Source organism: Thamnophis elegans, chromosome 8 (genome assembly GCF_009769535.1).
Source record: "Thamnophis elegans isolate rThaEle1 chromosome 8, rThaEle1.pri, whole genome shotgun sequence".
Lineage (NCBI taxonomy): Eukaryota > Metazoa > Chordata > Lepidosauria > Squamata > Colubridae > Thamnophis > Thamnophis elegans.
The window spans coordinates 46,606,722-46,620,845 of record NC_045548.1 but is presented as its reverse complement, the minus strand read 5'-3'; positions in this window follow the sequence as shown (position 1 = coordinate 46,620,845).

Sequence of the window (14,124 nt, the reverse complement as noted above, 5' to 3'; positions counted from 1 at the left end):
CAAAATGGAGCATGGGGGATTATGCGCACATGCACAGGGGGGTGGGGGAAGTGTGCACGGACATTGTATTATGGGTATGGACACGTGCTGTAACATAACACGTGCACGCACATTCGGCACACGAGGACACTATGACATTCTGCTTGCTATGTCTAGCATACTTCAGAGAAGGACCTCCTTTTACAAAGACAGGGATTTGTGATCCAGTCAATCAAATTAGGAATCTGAATCAGTAGAGGATTTTGTAGGATACTATCCGGGACTGCGTCCTTATGCTCATCAGTCAAAAGAGAATTGTGATGGCCCTATTCTTTCCTAAAATGACCAAGCAGTATGAGCCTCTGGATCACACACAATTGGTTTAAATAATGGGATGCACTCTTCCTCTGAAATATAAATCTCCTCCACTTCCTCCTCTTCTTTTTCTCCTTTTAATGTTCTCTGACTATGGAACAGATGCAAATAAGTTAACTTCCCTACTAAGACATCCAAAGCTAGAATGAACACTTCATCCAGGAGTCACAATGGCACCAAGTAATTTAATTAGCTGAAAGAAATGTACGTGGAAAAAAATGAAGGCAGCAATGAGACTCAACATGGAAGATTGACCCAAACTGCTTGTAGCCAACTAGTAACTTATTAGGGATATTAGTAAAGATAATTACAACAGCTGCATTAATGAACAGAATCACACAATGACCTGTGTGGGGAGATGCCATTTGATGTGTTTTGTTCTGAGCAACAACTAAAAAATAAAATAACTATAACATTCATATTCTGAATTGAGAATTTAGTAATATTGCTCATTTTATCACTATACTGGAAACTTTACATTTGCTTTCATGTAATATAACAGGTTTAGATGGTGCGTGAAATACTGTATAACCATACTCTTCAGATACCTGAAAAAAGGTCCCACTGATGATCAGTTCTCCATTGATCTGATATACAAGGCAGAAAATAACAAATTTAAGTTACAGAAAAACAGATTTTCACTGAATGTTGGGGGTGGGGGACGCCTAACAATAAAAACAGCTCCACTGTGGAAGCATTTAACTAAAAAAGGTAGTAGGGTCCCCTTTGCTGTGTTGGAGGCTAGACAGGCATCTGTTATGGATATTTTTATTTGGATTCTTACACAGACCATGGAGTTGAATTTAATGTTCTCTTCCAAATCTATGATTCCATTACTTTCATGTCAGACAGTGTTAGTTTAACAATTACTTGTGGTGTGGATACCAACTTATCCTACTGTGCTCGTCCTTAACCATAGACCATTCTGTATTAATATTCTAGCTGAAGTAAATGGTATTCTCTATCAATTTACTCCCCAGATTAGACATCTTAAATAAATGCTGCTATAGTACAGAGGATATAGTTGCTTTTCCTATGCGCTATTCTAAAGATATGTTTGGACTACAATCTCCATAATATCCAGCAAAACACCACGTTTGTGAAGTCTGGAGTAGCCAGGAATGTATGTAACTACTTTAATTTCTCTGTCTCTAAACTTTATTGATGTGACCATAAAGCTGGATGAATTTCTGCATATTGCTATATATTTTAACCCAATGGCAATTCGCACACATGCTTCTATAAACCACAAGCAGATTTTTGTACAAATCTGATCTGCATTCCAAAACGGTACAACTTAACTCACATAAAACAACTCCGACAAAATGCATTAATCAAGATGATTGACATGACAAAAATCTAAACCTAGAAGCAAAAAGATTCAACTCCCTTCTTTACAGCTGTTCCAAAGCAAAACATGGTGGTGAATTGAAGTACAGGACTTCATTCTATTTTGTTTTTATGCAAAGTTTGGATGCTAACATTTTCTGCTGCTTCACATAAATGAAATGAAAATGGTAGAACTGCTGGACCTGAAAAGAGCATGTTAGGTTTTAGCCAGAAATCTTCAAGGGCAAACTCTGCACAGAGATAAATATAGTAAAAACACTTCACTATAGTCCCCATGCAGTCCAGCAGTTCTCAAAACATCTCCTTAACACATAAAGTATTCTACAACAACTTCAGATAAAAACATTCATATTTAGTTTTGAAAATAGGTTCTTGATTTTCAATTTGTTTTTCTGAAATCCCAAGACTCCAATATGTTGCTGAATAATCAATATTATATGATCATATGATTATGATTGGGTTTTCTATAGTATCATGAGAGATGGCATGGATGGTTGATGCTTTAATCTTCGAGGAAAGGCCCATTCATTATTGATAAAATATAGATTTATTAGTGTTGTGGTTTCTGGCAATTAGTGGGGGGATACGACCAGTACGCCCCGTACAGGCATACCGGTACCTACTGGGAGCACTAGGTACCATTCCGGTTCAATGCTCCGGAAGGCTCACCCTCCCTCCTGCCATCCTTACCTGTATTTGAGCTGATCGGAGCTTACATGTATGCGCACGGAACGTACGTGCCTGTGCGACGCTCCGCCAAGCAGCTGGAGCGCCGCAGAGCATCTCCGGCTGTAAGTACGCAGACGCACGCTGCACGCATGCATATGATGGACACCCGGCCCCGTTGCACCATACCGGTTGCAACGGGATCCGGAACCCACCACAGCTGACAATACTTTGGGTTAGTAGATGCAGCAAAGGTGGCACCCTGAGATACAATGCAAGAGAGATAGAAGACAAAGAATGTGGCTGGCACAAAAAAAGTAGGATTTGTGGACTTGCCACCTCTGTTCTTTAAAAAAATAAATGGTTAAAACCAGCACAGTTCATCTTAGGCCAGCACCTATTTATTCATTGTTGACAGACTTAAATTTATCCCTGCTCAGGCAAAATTGAAAAGTAAATTTTGATCCAAGAGTGTGTTCTGGTTTAGTCACTCCTGAGCCCATATTAGGAGTGCTGAATTTCCACTCATGCTGGCAAGAATACCAAAACAACGTTACTATCCTGAAGAACCCTAATAGACAGATTTAAAAAGTGATAAAATAAAATATATTGGCCAGCTATTCATGTTAATGTTAGAAAGCCCACCATGCTAGTCCTCACATCCCTCCACCCTCACTGCTTCTCATAAATGGAAATGAAGTTGTACTCTTATATGTTGCCTGTAGGAACTCCAGAAATGGCAAAAATAACCAAAACAAGTTAGGCACATAACAAACTATAAAGATTTTTGAAGCCATTTGATTCAATTCATTGCTTTAAAGCAAGTCCCCCAGTTCAATTTGCTAAGGTATTTTGATAAATCAATTTCAATCAAAGCTTTGTTGAATTAGAATACTTCTTCCACTCCTCTTTTGTTCATCCCAACCACAAATCCCATGAAAAATTTAGATTTGTTGAGGTGTAACCTAAACAATCCCTTAAAGTAATCCATTACATAAGATATCAGAGTTTTCATGATTTAAATTTTGTTGATGTGTTTAAAATTTTGAAAAGTTTTGCCTATAAACTTTGCCTTCTCTTCCAGCTGGTCTGTTTAATCTTCTCCATTTAACTAGCCACAGCTGTTGGCTCACCAGTTATTGTTTCTGAACTTTGGGGTCCTCTTACAATGAGCTGAGCTATCCTGGAAGATGGTTAGCAAATTATCATTTATCATTGTTCAATCCAAGAAAGTGTAGCAGTTGATAAGTATCAGAGAAGTTGACTGCTTTTCAAGTAGCACATGACTTTACTCTATGCTCTGGCGTTTTTCCATCCATGAAGTAAGGGAGGAGGAGGGGAAACCTATATTTCAGCACAAATGTGATCTGATCAACATGAAATGTGTGGAAAATGGACAATAATTAGACCTATAATTTGGCACTTCAAGCCACCCAAACCGGCTGGCATTGATAAGAACATATCTTATGAATCCGTCAAAGGAAGAAAGATGGTCTTCCTTTAATAATGCTGGGTTTTAAGTTCTTTAAGATTTATTTAACAATTGTCAGTCTCCTGAATCACATTCTTTTTGTTGTAACTCTTCACCTGGATAAAAGGGTATCAAGGGTAACTTTTGTGCTCATGGGTCTTTAATCGTGTGTGTGTGTGTGTGTGTGTGTGTGTGTGTGTGTATCCATCCAAATTGCAGGCGCATCCCTACCGTGTGCCGGTTGTCCAGCATGTGCTGCACTCAGGGCAAAATTTTTGCCAAATTAGATCTGGCCCAAGCATATCAGCAACTTCCCATGGATGAGGCCACTGCGGTAGCACAGATGATCCTGACACACCGTGGTGCCTTTAAGAGCCACCGCCTTCAATTTGGCATCAGTGTGGCCCCGGGGCTTTTCCAATAGCAATAGCAATAGCAGTAGACTTATATACCGCTTCATAGGGCTTTCAGCCCTCTCTAAGCGGTTTACAGAGAGTCAGCATATTGCCCCCAACAATCTGGGTCCTCATTTTACCCACCTCGGAAGGATGGAAGGCTGAGTCAACCCTGAGCCGGTGAGATTTGAACCGCTGAACTGCTGATCTAGCAGTAGCCTGCAGTGCTGCATTTAACCACTGCGCCACCTTGGCTCTTGGTTTCCAGGGATTAATGGAGCGATTGCTCCATGGCATCCCTGGTGGGACGCCCTATTTTGACGATGTCCTGATTGCTACTGCCGATCAATCAGGACTCGTCAAAACTCTTCGGGCAGTGCTGACCAGATTTAGAACTTCAGGTCTCCATTTGAAGCGCTCTAAATGTCATCTGGGCGTCCCTTTGGTTGAATTTTTGGGTTACCTCATAGATTCTCGAGGTATTCATCCTACTCCCGCCAAAATTGATGCCATTGTCTCCGCCCCCACACCCTCCAATAAGGCAGAGCTCCAAGCCTTCCTGGGCCTTCTTAACTTTTACTCCACTTTCATTCCCCATAAGGCTTCTGTTATGGAGCCTCTTAACCATTTGTTAGATTCCTCCGCCCCTTGGGCCTGGACTAGCCGTGAGGCGCATGCGCTCACGGCTGTCAAACGCCTCTTGACAGCTGCCCACATGCTCATCCAGTACGATGAGCACCTGCCCCTTCTCCTTGCCTGCGGCGCTTCCCCCTTTGGTGTTGGGGCGGTTTTGAGCCATTCGCTGCCTGATGGCTGTGAGGCCCCAATCGCCTTTTACTCCCGTACCTTGTCCAGGGCTGAACGCAACTACAGCCAACTGGACAGGGAGGCCCTTGCGGCCGTAGCGGGGGTGAAATGCTTTCACCACTACCTCTACGGTTGCCCCTTCACCCTCTTAACAGACCACAAACCCCTATTGGGCATTTTGGCGGGGAACCAGCTGACCCCTCCCATCATCTCCCCCGCAATATGCTGACTCTCTGTAAACTGCTTAGAGAGGGCTGAAAGCCCTATGAAGCGGTATATAAGTCTACTGCTATTGCATGTCCTGCTGGTCCAAATTTCTGGCCTCTTATTCATATCACCTCCTCTACTGGCCGGGTAAGCACATGGGCCATGTGGACACCTTGAGCCGCTACCCGCTGCCCGCACTTGTCTCCGACCCGGCCCCCTCTGCTGCCTCCTTCATCTCCCTTATTGACGATTTGGAGCTCCCGCTCGCCGCTGCCGACATCGCCCACTCTACACGCACTGACCCTCTCCTCTAGAGGGTCCTGGACGCCATCTGCTGGGGCTGGGCGGTGGACACTCGAACCACCGAGTTCCTGCCGTTCTTCTGCCGCTGAGATGAGCTGTCCATTACTCAGGACTGCCTCCTCTGGGAATCCCGGGTTGTCGTTCTGGCTACCCTTCACCAGCAAGTCCTTCGCCGCCTCCATGAGGGCCACCCAGGCATTGTGCAAATGAAATCCCTGGGCTGCGGCTATGTCTTGTGACCCTCTATGGACGCGGACATTGCTGATTGGGTACAGTGGTGCCCGCCCTGACAGGCTGTCTGGCCTGCGCCACACACAATTCCTTCCCGGGAGTGGGACTCCCCCTCCGCCCCATGGAGCTGCCTCCACGTGGATTTCTTTGGCCCCGTGGAGGGTCACACCTTTCTCTTGGTCATTGATGCTCTGTCCAAATGGGTAGAGCTATTCCCTATGCGTTCCATTACATCCGGCGCCACCATCCAAACCTTAGATGCTTTTTTCACAACCAACGGCATTTCCGACGTCCTTGTCTCCGACAATGGACCTCAGTTCACCTCCGATACTTTCCAACAATACTTGGCTATCCGCCACACTCTGGTGGCCCCATATCATGCTGAGAATGGGTTGGCGGCGTGCGCTATCCGCTCCACCAAGGAAGCCCTGGCCTGCCTGAGTTACCTTCCCTGGCCAGCCAGGCTCCAGGCATAGCTCCGTGCCCAGCATTCTACCCCATGCCAGGCATCCAGCAAGTGCCCATCTGAAAATCTCATGGGCCGCCAGCTCTGAACCATGCTGGACCATCTCTACCCCTATTATGCTCCTTTGAGTCTCCTGTTGAGGGACCCCCCACGGGCTTTTCTGGTGGGGGAGGGTGTCTTCACACAAAACTACACAGGAATTAACAGGGCCCTATTCTTACAGGATCCAACTCTGCGACGGACAACTTTTGTGGCGCCATATAAATCAACTCCGCTGTCATGAGACATCACAGTCGCCCTACCAGCTGGCTGCTTCAAACCCGCCTCCGCAATCAAACACCGCACTCCAGCCACAACCAGCACGCCCCGGCCTTCCTGGCTGCGTGCTGTCCGCCGAAACCGCGGCCAGGAACTTACCTTTGAACATTCGCACTGGACAAGAGGCCAGGCCTTCAGCTCAGCTGCGTCACAACGACGGACCTCTAACGACGACTATGGTGAACACTCCCAGTCTGAGGCATTCCCAGCGCATGCACAGACGACCACAATATCTAGATGATTACGCATGCGCAATCTGAGGGAAAGGAGTGTTGCATCCAGCCAGATGCAGCCGACAGCTGCAGCCAGAGCCAGAAGAAGATCCGATTGGCTCTGGCGCAGCTGCTGGCTGGTGGGAGAAATGCCGCCACCCGATTGGTTCCCCGCCTGACAGCTGTCAGTATAAATAGCTGTCAGGAGGGCGCTGTTCTGTTCTTCGTCGCGTTCTGAAGTGTTCTGTTAAATAATAAAGCCTGTTGAAAGAATCCTCTCCTCAGTGCCTGAATACTTAAAACTTCTTTAGTTAGGCTTATGGAAAGTATACTTTAAAACCCTGGAGAGAATAACCGCCCCAAATAGATATGTGTCCTTAATAACTTTTCAAGGTTTTAAGCACAGAAATATAGGCCATCCAGTCCCTCTTTTCCAAAATAAGATCTGAAATTGAACTTGATGAGAAAGTTTGATACTTTTCATTCAAGACTATAAAACCAATCAATTAAAATAAAACCCCAAGTCATTACTTGGGATATTTTTAAAGATAAGGCTAAAATAAATAAGGCTTTCATTTTGCTGTGCCAGCATCTATTTAAAATTGTTGGATTTGTAAGTCATGAACTGTACATTTTTCCACATTTCTATAAAGTCTTTTTCAGTATAATGGTGGTTACTCCTAGTAATGGCTACAGAATGGCAGCTTACTCTATTTAATCATTAGCAATCAATTATGCTTTGCTGTTTTAATTAAAGAAGGATGGAAGTGATTTTGTGGCTTCTGACGTTATGTTCCACTGTAGCCAAACAACAGATGAGCTCAGTTTTGGCATCCTGTTAAAAAAGACTCTGAAAAGGGAATCACATCTGCCCAGCTTATCTGCACATAATACACATATCATGAACATTCATTTAACTTTGATTGGTAACCCTTTTGTTACTAGTATTATATTAATTCCACATTTTCAGAACAGTCAGTTTTGTGCACATGGTGTGAGCTTTTCACACCATGTAAATTACTTGAGCTTGCACTAGGTTTAGTTTTCCAGTTAAAATATTCTCAATATCCAATGGGTTTACAATTTTAGATCAGGATACTTAGAAATGCCCACATGTTTATATTGAAGCATCCAAAATAAATAATGAGGGATATTAAATAAACAGTGTCAGATAATTTTTCCTCCTTCATTACTGCTAGTAAAAAAAATCATTTGGCAACTTGCATTGAACCAAGTTGAATTTCATTTGTAAGCATTTTGCTTACATTGTTGTCTCCCTATAAATCCAGCCCTTAACACTTGTTATGTCATTTTCCGTAACAATAAACGTATCACTTACAAATCTGTGGCATTAGATTAGTCAAAGAGAAGTAAGCAGAGCTTTCCCATATGGGAATATGTGTTTGAGTCAGTTGATTATAAGCTGTATCATGTCAACAATGACTGAAGTTGGAGGGAATTTTCCCATTAACTCAAGAATTTCACCCATCTGGTTAAGTTCTCTATAGGGTCCGAGAAATCCAATTTTACTTCAAGATTTCCAATACCACAGGCTAGTGCAGTGGTTCTTAAAACCTGACACAGCATTTTGTACAATTCTTCAAATGCCTTTTGAAATAAAGGCCAGATCACTCAAAGTCTAGCATGCTGCAATGTATGTAGATACTGTCTGAACTAGACAGAAGCGTGAATGGCAGTGTTCCTGGTTTCTAAAGAATTCTGCTATATAGGCAACAAGAGGGCCTGGGGTCAGGGGTTATGTTCCAATGAAGATGATAATGGAAGAACCATAGATGAACTTTTTTTTTCATTCTCTTACCACTAGACTTCAGGTTACAAAGATGGATGGAGATTGTCATTGCTAAGTGATGTGGTCATAAAATGTAATGTCCGGGGCTTCTGGGGGAGGATCCTGTCGCCGACGGGAGCTCAACGGAGCTCCTCTCAGAGTTCTGGTCTGTATATCTTATAAGATCTATAGATATCTCCCCTTTCTGGCAGAAAGGGGCAGGGAGAAGGTCAGTCGTTAGGATCTCTTTGTAATTCACAGCCTTTTTTTTCGCTGTGAATGGAGAAGAGGTTCAACATTAGCTGAGCTTTTACTCCAGCCAGCTCTTCGCAGCTGCTTTTTTGCAGCCCTAGGCAGGTTCCCCCCCCCCCAGGACAAAGCTAAGCTACTTAAAAATTAATCCGGGCGGGGACCATTCCTGAGGAATTTCTTCTATCATTATCCAAAATACCAGCTTCAATTTTGTAAAAGGCTCCCTTTTCTAGCTGCGTCACAAGATGGCGATCTTATAGCTTTTGTGTTTGATGTGACGTACTTAGTCAGCCCTACTCTCCTGAAGGCTTCTCCGTATTAACTGTTAAAAGATTAACTGAGGGGAGCAGAGACTTTGATTGTTGGCTTGCTTGATTGCTTGTTTTTATTTTTTATTTTTTTTGGAATGGCTCCCAAATCTAAGCAGAAGCGCTTCCTTAATAACACATCTCAAAAAATTGCTATGAAGTCGCTGCCCTTGCCTCCTACGCCCTCCACTGGAGATTTGTTAACACAAGAATTTCTTCTCAAAACGCTTAATAATTTCAGACAGGAAATTAATCAACTGATATCGGATTTATATGATCAATTTGATGCTAAAATTGCTCAAGCAAAGGAGGATATGATCGGAGTAATGACAGTTATGACAGATTATATTGCTGAAACGGAGGATAAATTGGAACTTTTGGAAGAAACCAACTCTAATTTGACATCCAAAATCCAAACGTTACAACAGGAAATTGAAAATGCTCAAAAACAACTTGTCATGATAAATTATAATAAGACTGCATTTGCAATAAGAGTTAGAGGACTGCGTGAAAAGGAACAGGAGAATTTGAAACAGATCTTCTTTGAGGCTCTTAGCCGCTCGGTGGGAAGTCCGGGACTTAACTTTGATTGGCAGATCCAAAAAATTTACCGCCAGAATTCGTGGGTAGCAAAACAGCGACAGCTTCCGAGGGACATAATTATATATTTCACCACAAGGGAATCCAGAAATGTGATAATACAGAGGCTTTACAACAAGAGGCTGAGAATTGATGGACAGGACTTGATTGTTTTTAAAGAAATACCATCTCAAATATTAAGAGCAAGGAGAGACTACATTTTCTTAACTGAAGAACTCAGAAATTCTCAGATTCCATACAAATGGGAAGTCCCAGCTGGCATTACAGTTACATTTGAGAATCAAAAACATCGCTTTAACTCTGTCTGTGAAGCCCGAGAATTTTATTACAAGACTCTGAAGGCGGGACTTCCTGACTCATCCGGACCTGGAGAGAGACAAGGAGAAGGAGAAGACAAGCAGCGGAACACGTGGCCACAAGGCGGAGGGTGTTGCTTTCCTCCTCCGGAAGGGCAGAAGAGTAAAGAATAAAGACTTAGCGATGCTTTTAAAACTTCATGATTTCTGCCTGGTATAAAATGGAAAAGTTGTACATCGATGATGAGATATGGAGGCTGAAAGAAGCGCTGCTGATTGTGGACATATATTGTATATAAGATTTGTTTGAACTCTAACTCAAATTGCGCATGAATTATTTTCCTAGGCGAGGAGAGCGGAGATCGCGATCTTCTTGAGTTGTGGTTTGGGACGAACGGAGTTGGGAGGTGCGTGGGAGATGTAAGGGTAGCGAAAGCTTAACTAGACTACTTGGGGCTAGAATGCAAGCTGATGTTTGTATGAATTGCTATTTCAATATAAGGTTAAGAAAGATTAGTCAGAGAGTCTCCAGGAAGGTGGAGTAAATATGTGAGGAGCAATGGACGCGGATAAAATATATATGTGGACATGGGTAAAGGCAGGGTGGAAGGTAAAAAATTTACATGTGGATGTGGGTAAGGACAGAATGGGAGGTGTTGGAAATGAAAAATGAAAGAAGTACTTGAGTTTAATGGTTTTATAGAAAGGTTTGGATATTTGGATAAAAAAGAGATAAATTAAAGGTCTGAATAGATAGATAAAGCAATGAGACCTTTAGTTGGAGAACCCCAATTGATTAACTTACCTGGCTCTAATAGAGTTTGAAACCCTGCAAGTAATAAAATAACCGAAATTTGGAATGAGGCACATTGTTTAAGATTTACAGATGATGGGAAGCTGTGTTAATGTAGTGGGTTTATTGATCTTTCTTGTTTTTCTTTTTTTTGTGTGTCTTTTTCTTTCTATTTTTTACTATTTCCTCCTTTTTTTTTTTCTTTTTTCTTTTATCTTTTAACTTTAAAGTTAGTTGGTTTTATTACACTCCAGTGCTTGTTAAAGAACTATGCCGGGTATGGGACCTGGGAAGCCGTAAGGGGGTTAGGGAGGGGGGATTATAGGGGGGAGGGGGGAGGGTGGAAATACAGTTTCAATTCTTAGAACAATAAGAATGCACTTGTATACTGTTGCTCGCTTTTTTTTTTTCTTTCATTTTCTAAAAAATAAACTGAATAGATTAATTGTAGGGATACACCAAAGTGAGGAGTAGAGGGAAAGAAGAGGGAGAAGTAAAGAGGGAGTGAGAGGGGAATGTAAGGAGGGTGAGATGGAGGGAGGGGGAGATGTCTGAGGGGGAAGGGAAGTAGAAGAGGGGAATGTTGGAGGGGAGAAATGAAAGTTGGAGGGGGAGAAGAAAGGGTGTATGGGGGATTGAAGTGTTATGTTGTTTTTTTTGTGGATTTTTTTTCCCTTTTTTTTGTTTTTTTTGTTACGCACAGTATATAAGTGATTGTATAAAATGAAAATGAAAATGAAATAAAAATATGGTAAAATAAAATGTAATGTCCTATGACTGCATCACTTAATGTTGGTAATCCAGGCAACCTCAATTGCTATTCCAACTTCAGAAAGTGCAGGTCTTAAGAAGAGGCAGAAATCCCAAGTAAAGGCACATGAAAGATGGGAGGATGCTCTAGGCAGGTGCTACGGAGTGTGGGCAGGTTGATGATAGTCATGGCAGTATGGGGAGGAGCAGGCTCCTTAGGAAAAAGGACATAGGCAGTGACTTACTGGAGTGACTTTTGACCTTCCCTGCCGGCTTCTTCATTAACTTTTCTTTGGAAAGCTGGCAAGAAAGGTCACAAAGGATAATCGTGTGGAATAGTACATTGCAACATTATAATCACAAGCCAGGGACCTGAGCAGTCTATTTGACCTCTAAGGAAATATTCACAACCATTCTCATTCATTCTTAATTCACTAAATGACCCCATCATTATCTGTATTCTTATTCTCACCCATCTGTTCGTTTTATTTTCCTCTAAATTACATTCACAAAAAACATTGCACAATTTTTTCCCAAAGTTCATCTCTGCTTTATTCCATTATCATCTCCACTGGAACACAACATGAAGCTAACCCATGAATTTCCACTTTCACATATGCCCATAATAAACTAAATTATATCAGTTTATGTTTGTTGACATACAGTGTATGTCTTTCATTCAAAATTAAATCTACACATTTACATCCCTATATGTATTACACAATTCCATAAGATCAGATGAAGTTCATTCAGATCCATAGTATCTTTCCCCTTTGTGATTCACAGACTTCCAATATATTTGGATGGCTGAGAGATTGATTGTCTCCAAAATATTTCTGCCTGCCCAGTAAGTTCTAATAGAATGGATGTTCTCCAGGTATCCCCCATTAAATGTTGCCAACTTAGTGGGATCAAGGAAGCCTGCCTTCTCTGTTGTGGCCTCCATCACACCTCCATCATTCCCCCAGGAACAAGAATGGTAACTCTTTCTCCTAAGGTTCTAGAAAGCTCTGAAAACCTGGTTTTAGTTCAAGGCCTGGAGATGATGATTGTCATTTTTAATAGTCTTTTGTTTTGTTTTATGGATTTTGTTACTAGAGTATAGTCTGGAATTTTTTTAGAAGTTTTATCTCTCTTTTAGTTGTGTGCCACCTATAGAGTCCATTGGAAATAGGCAACCAAAATAATTAAATTTACTTTTCTTTATTTTGTTTTAATTCATGCTGATTACCATTTACTCTTCTTACGTTCCAAATAGAAAACTTATGTATGACAGGATCATTACCAGATAGTCCCTTAATTATTGATCTCGATTGGCTACCATGGCTTTGATCTATTGAGGTTTCCATTTAAAGCTTTCTAGTAATATAAAGAAGGTGTAGATGGATTAGTCAGCTTTAATGGATCAAATGCATTCTCTGCTGGCAATAGGCATACTATTTCACATTACAGCATATATGGGGTAGTAAGCCACAAACACAGTATAACCAGATCTATACATAACATGGTCACACCAGGTAAGCTTGGATCGCTAATCTTGTAATCAAAATATTATTTCTGGCATTCTGCAATTTGGGAGTACATGAGATTTACCAAAAGGTACTGGAAATATCTATAAGAAGTGATATTAAAAAATATTCATAAAACCTATGATGTATGGCCATGTGTTTTATGAGAGCAATTAAAGCATGTAAAATACCTTGAGTGTTGATACCTAAAGATTATCAGGGGAAGTTTGAGCTGTTGAGTGACTTTATTGTGCCTTAATATTACAGAAGAATTGGTCATAAATATTTTGCCTGTTTAGGCCAAAACTTGAGAAAACATTTGTTTCCAGCAGATCATGAAGTGTTCATACTGATATAAAATCCTCTTGAATTTGGATATATTTTGAATGCCTTTCCTTCATATGTGATTACCACAGTGGAAGGAAGGAAGGAAGGAAGGAAGGAAGGAAGGAAGGAAGGAAGGAAGGAAGGAAGGAAGGAAGGAAATCAGATTCTTTTTACCCACTTTATGGATAAGATCCTGGATATGCAAATAAAAAAGTATTCATGATCAAATATATGGCACTTCAGATGGACAAATTAACACTGCCCTTAATACTGTTTTAAGTGGATACAGTGAAGAATGAATATGTTGATGCCTGAGAAAAAGGGAGCCATGGAACATACCAAGAAAAATGATTTATTTAAACATAGATTCCTATAAATTTGCATGCTATTATAGAACATATAGGCTATATATTGCAATAGCAAATATTACAATGAAAGCAAACAAAACAATAAATATTAGTATTGCCTTTTCATGTTTATCTTCTGACAAAGAGTAGGATAAAATGTCCATCAAAGAAAGAACTCCACAAACCATTCTGTTTATTTTGATAAAAAGAGAAAAGCATATTTCATTCAGAAGGTATGGAGTACTCTTGGCATACTGATCTCAGACTGATTATGACTGATAAATGGAATTAGCTAATCCTTATTCCATTGGTTTGAACAGAACACATGAACATTACATAGAAATTTATCAGAATCCTGGCTTAGCGTAACTTAG